Source organism: Meles meles, chromosome 7, assembly GCF_922984935.1.
Source record: "Meles meles chromosome 7, mMelMel3.1 paternal haplotype, whole genome shotgun sequence".
In the NCBI taxonomy this organism is placed as follows: Eukaryota; Metazoa; Chordata; class Mammalia; order Carnivora; family Mustelidae; genus Meles; species Meles meles.
In genome coordinates, this window is record NC_060072.1 from 46,492,848 (window position 1) to 46,499,283 (window position 6,436).

Here is a 6,436-nt window from a genome sequence, read left to right on the forward strand (position 1 = left end):
GGTGGAGAGGTAGATTGTACTTCTTCATCACAGAGCAACAAGTCTGCGTTACCAAAGAGTTTGGGAGAAGGGAGATAACGTTGTATATTTGAAAACCTGTTTCTCATTCATCTTTTTTTATTATGCTTTTTCCATTAAAAAAAAATACTTGCATGCAGGTCTCAGTTGGCTGGAGTACTTCTTAAAGAAATTATTTCACAGGAATCTTTGTCCTTAGATGTAAGTGATCATTTGAATGCATACAGAAACCCTGGACTACAATCTTTGTCTTTAAAAACATCTGGAGCACTTAGTGTTGTAGAGATGTCTGTTTCCAAATGTTTTTCTCTTTGTGCATTTTCTCTTGTTTGCCTCCTCCCTTCTCCTATTCTGGTTTGGATATATGTAGTTTTAGATTCAGGGATTTCATCAGTGAATGTCCAGGTTTGTTTCTTTCCACAGAAGTTTGACCTGGTGCTCATAAATATGTTTGGGCTAATAAAACAAGCTTTCTCAGCTAATGGAAAACTTATTTTATAATTATTAATGAATTCTGCTTTAGTTTTACATGTTCCATTTCTCTATAGAGTCCCTATTATAAGCAAATTGTATCTCTTGGATTTGTTCTCCATATCTCTTATTTTTTGCATTTTTAAAAAAGATTTTATTTATTTATTCATGAGAGATAGATAGATAGAGAGAGAGGTAGAGGGAGAAGCAAGTTTCCCATTGAGCAGGAAGCCCAATGCGGGACTTGATCCCAGGACCCCAGGACCATGACCCGAGCAAAGGCAAATGCTTAACCATCTGAGCTAACCAGGTGCCCTATTTTTGCATTTTTGAAACAAATTCACTGATTCAGTTTTTTCTATAGTAATCTCTTATAAAATGCAGTGCTTCTGTGATAGTAATGATTTTGAATAAATCAATATTTGCACCCCTTAGATTATTCCTCTTTCATAGACATAGTAGATTTTCAGTTCTTGCTTAGAATACAGATAAAAGATTTTGGTAATGCTTTCTTCCATTTCTTTCAGTAAGTCTGCTTAAAGGGAAATTTTTATCTAGTGTTTCAGATTTGTAGCCCTCATTTTTTTTAAAAAACAGCTAAACAATGCCGTAAGTTGAGCGGTCTTCCTCTTTTTGCAAATTCTCACACTGGGGATGCATGAGTTGATGCTTCTCCAACATTTGGAGTTACACATTTTGTAGATTCTGTAGATTGTCATTCAAATCTTTCAGATCCTAAAAACACATTAATAAAACGTTTGTTTGTTGTTCTGGGCCAAGGAAGGTAGGTGTGGCTCCTTCTCTCTGTCAGGTCTCAGTTTAAGTGCTGTCTCTTCAGCGAGGCTTTTGGTTGACCCTGAAATCTAAAGCGACTGATCCTGATTTTCTTCTTTCAAGGATTGGCAACAAAACTACGGCTCCCAGGCTAACTCTGGCCTGCTGCCTGCTTTCATAAGGGAAATTTTACTGAAACAGCCGCACCCATTCACTTATGTATTGCCTATATCTGTTTTTGTAAGGCAGGATCAGAGTGGAGGAGGCCGTATGGCCTGGTAAACCATTCACTGTGTGGCCCTTAACAGAAAGGCTTGCTGACTCCTGCTCTATTCATCGTCCTGTTTGTTTCCTTTGTGCCATGTACCATATTTATAATTGTCTTATTATTTCTTTGGCTGTTTATTATCACAGCCCCATAAGGATGAGAGCTCCATGAGGTCCTCAGTCTGCCTTGCGCATCCCTGTACCTCCGGTAATCGGTACCATGTTTGGAATGGAACAGACCCATAATGTCTGCTGAATATATAAATGAATTAGATAGATATCAAAGTGTTAGATTATTCCACTTATTTCACTGGGGATTTGGGAGCAGGATGGCAGAGAATTAAATGTATTTTGGCTCAGTCAACATATTGCATTGGAAGTAGGTGACAAGAATAAATATTCTAAATAGGGTCTGAAGCGCAGATTTAGAAGAGAAGGTTGGGCTAGAGTAGCCTGAAAGATAGGAAGAAACCAGTAGAGAGTGTGCCCAAAGTTAAAGGCAGAAGGATTTCAAGGGCAGGGAGTAATCAATTTCATCAAGTACGTTAGAGAGAGATCAAATAATCAAGACTTGAAAATTGTCCCAGGTTTTAGCAACAGAGACCTTTTGACATTGGCAAAGGCTCTTTCTGTGGGGCATTTGGGGCTGTATTAGTTTGCTAGGGTAGCTGTAACAAAGTACCACACACTCGGTGGCTCCCAAGGACTGAAAAAACCAAAAGTCTAGAGGCTAGGAGTCTGAAATCGAGGTGTTGGCAGGGCCATGTAGACCCCAGGTCCTCCTTGTCTTTTTCTAGCTTTTAGTGCTTGCCAGCAATCCTTGGTGCTCCTTGGCTTGTTGTTGCATGACTCCAGTCTCTGCTTCCAGAACTGCACAAGTTGGTTTTCTTCACGTATGTCTCAGGTTCACTGTGTCTTCACATGACTTTCTTAGAAGGGCATCAGTTACTGGGCTTCGGGCCCACTCTAATGCAGTACGACCTTCGTAGCATCTTGATTTCATCCTCAAAGGCCTGATTTCCTAATGAGGTCACATTCACAGGTACTGGGGTTAGGATTTCAACATATTTGGGGAACACGATGAACCGACAACAAGAGCAGAAGTCAGATTGCCATGTGTTGAGAAGTGAATGCTGCCAGAAAGTAAAGACAATGAGTAAAGTCCTCAAAACCCTTGGTAGTGAAGAGAAGCAGGGCAGTAGTTAGAGAGACACAAGGTTTAAGAAGGTGTTCGAATGGCCAAGGGGAAGATTCACTGGAGAAGGGAAACTAAAAGATATGGGGGATGGAAAATGGGAACATAATGAGGAGGATGAGAAAGCAGCAGAGGTAGACACTCTTACTTCCGCCTCAATATCCCTTCTTCCTCTCTCTGCTTCCCTTCAATTTTAGCTGGGCTCAGAATTGTCCACATTAAGGATACATTTCCTAACTTCCTTTGCATCTGGGTGGACCTTGTGATTAGATTCTGGCCAATGGGAGGAAGGTTGATGTCTTGTGTGTTGACTGGAGTGTATACACGTTGGCTGGAGCTTCAGTAGTTATCTTGGACCATGAGGTGGAAGCCACATGTTGAGAATAATGAAGACGTGTGTTAAAAAAGGAGCCAAATCTTTGATGATTGTAGAAATATCATAATAGCCCTGATTTGCTTATGTAGCTTCTTAATTTTTGCAAAAGAGAAGTAAATTTCTTTTCTGCTGAAGCCACTATCATTTTGTGTTTTCCTTCACTTTTCTGCTAACCTTAATTGTGACTGAACATAGGTAGATCTAAGTGTGATGTGTAGATTAGGTTCTGTTCAAGCAGAAGGTAACCTAATTCACTGAGGCAGGAAGGGAGTGTGGTTTAATGACTGTGGATATAGATGCACTGCTAAGTAGATGGTGGGAAGTTTTAAAGAGTTTGTGTCGAAGGCATTGGTTTTCTCTGTAAAATAAAAGTGGAATTAGTTTGTTGAGAATAACAGAAGAAATTTTAGTAGAGCAGGTTTAATCGTGATGATTTAGAAGAAGTTATTGTGGGACCCCTGGGTGCCTCAGTTGATAAGTGTCTGCTTTCAGCTCAGGTCATGATCCCTGGGTCCTGGGATGGAGCCCCATGTCAGGCTCCCTGCTTGATGAGGAGCCTACATCTCCCTCTGCCTGCTGCTCCTCCTGCTTGTGCTCGCTTGCTCTTTCTCTCTCTATCTGACAAATAAATAAATAAAATATTTTAAAAAATAAAATAAAATAAGTTATTGTGAGTCATGAGAGAGAGCTGACAAGCAAGGGGACATTGAAGTTAGAGACGATGTAATTAGGAGGGTCAAGTGAATTTCTCTTGTAGTATTCAGTGGGATGAAAGAAGGCTCATAACAGGTATCCACAATTAGACTTTTGCTTTATGGGAACAAAGAAAGGACAAAGGGGCTTTGCAGAAACACTTTAACCACCTTCTATTCAACACTTCCCACATAGTAGACAGACTGCATGAACGTGCAAAATGAACAATACAGACTTCATTCCAGCTGTAAAAGGAGCCAGTTTGGAAGGTTTGGTCCTTGAGGAAAGCTCCTGAACCCAATGGTGCAGTTTGTGGGGAGGTGGGTAGATGCCATTTCTGAACATGTTGAGAAGTGAAGAAATGTCCTAACGTTGCACGGGGCGTATCGTGATCATCATCTTGAAGACAAAGGGAAATAAATCTACCTGGGCAGCTGACTCACCGCTGCTGCAGTTTCTACTAACTCTGCTCAGAGTGAGGAGGGCCGTTGTGCAATAGCATGGCACAGGGGGAGAGTGCACCAAGCCCTGCTTTTTAACTTACAGAAACCTTTGCCAGACCAATATTTTGTCTTGGATCTATCACCGTGGGGAAAAAGTTTATCATTCAGAAAGAAAAGGCAGCATCTCAACAAATAGTGATAGGATTGGAATGAAATTTGTTACTGGTTTTAGAACTTGGCAGTTTTCAAGATACATTCGGAATATATATGTTACCTCATTTAATCTATAAACAACACTGTAAGGTGGTTTTTATTGTGATGACTTAACTTACAAATGAGGACATTGAGGCTGAGAGAGGTTGATGATTTCTCCAGGACAGGTAACCAGCAAATGTTAGAATCGAGTTTTGACTCCAGGGCCCCAAAGGGTGCATTTCACCCTGTTCATTCTCAATTTGATGATTACTCCCAATAAGTAATTAGTCTGGACAGCTCCACTGTGAAATAGGCAAGGTTTTCATTTTCCATAAAGATTCTCCAGGAGTCTGAGGCTTTTTCCCAAATTATTATTTAAAACTTCAATTTGTGGTTTGTGGTTTTTTTTTTTTTATTTTTTTAATTTTTTTAATTTTTATTTTTTTGGTTTGTGGTTGTTAATTCAAGGCAACATATTCACCTAAAATGGAACCTCTCTTCTCTTGAATTTGCTCTATTTTCGAAAGACTATAAATCTCAAACTCTTGAAGATTGTACTTGGAGGCACCGTTAAATGAATAAAGTAGATTACGTTCATGTTGGCCTCTAGAGGTCACAAATGCAACAGAATCTTGTTCCCTTCTCTTTTCTCCAAGAGTGTTTTTGACAGCCCACAAACCGCTATGGTTTTGATGCATGTGTGTGGTCACCATAATTCTTATGATTCTAATGATTGCCTTACAAGAATAAGTTTGCTTACAAATATGTCCAAAACTTTATTTTTTAGACCAGCATTTTCTGAGTATTCATAGCTTGGAGGACAGGAAAAAACAATAGGAAGCCTTTTTTTTTTTGGAACATCTGCAAACTATTTTTTTTTTTTTTAAATGCAGAAAGTGAGGTCATATTATTCTGAGAAGACCCATTGGAATTATTTGCTATCACTTTTGGAATCTGAGTAAATCAATGTCCCAATGACAAATGAAACACTTATTTTAGAGACATAGGCAACGAAAATATTTGAAAAATAATTCATTTGTGTACAAAAATAAATGAGAAAGTATTGTTAGTTTGCCATTTACATGGAATAGTTAAAACTTAAAATTTATATTGGCTTAAATATTATAACAATATTTTAAGAAACAATAAAATTGGTGGTCAGTAATGCTTTGAATTTTTTAGTATTTGAATTTTATGGTTTTCCTAATAAAAATCTCTGCCACTTACTGGTCATTTATAACCTGCTGGGCATTGTACTAAATATTCTTTAAACATATGATCCCATTTATTTTTACAACAACCCTATGCAGAGCTTTTGTTAAATTTAAATATTGATGCCTTTTATTTTATTGTTTTTTCTTAGAAAATGTCTCAAACTCTTTCCCACTATGTATTAATTTGGAAAAAAATAAGCACAGCTACTTAAAATTTCAAGTAATCACATAAAATGAAAATATTTGTCAGTCAAGTACACGTGTTCCCATTGAGAGACAATTAAAAAAAACAAAGGTGGGGCGGGGCGCCTGGGTGGCTCAGTGGATTGAGGCCTCTACCTTCGGCTCTGGTCGTGATCCCGGGGTCCTGGGATCGAGCCCGACAGGCATCCGGCTCTCTGCTCGGTGGGGAGACTGCTTCCTCCTCTCTTTCTCTGCCTGCCTTTCTGCCTACTTGTAATCTCTGTCTAATAAATAAATAAACAAACAAAGGATTCCAGGCTGTCAATATTATATACAGCTATTATTGCTATATCACTACCTAATTTTTGTTGGTGTTTCTTAGAGATGACTTCATAAAGCCATTTCTCAATATATGGCATGCTATGAATTGTGCCAATGAACAGTATTTAGCTGTAACACCAATCAGGAAACAATATTGAAAATTACTCATGGTGTCATTTTTACAGAAGAAAAGGTAAGACTCGATGGAATGGACAGATTGCATCAGGAGAATCTTCCCCTCCCTTCTGAGCTTGGTTCTGCAGCATGGAAAGAGCATGCCTTGGCT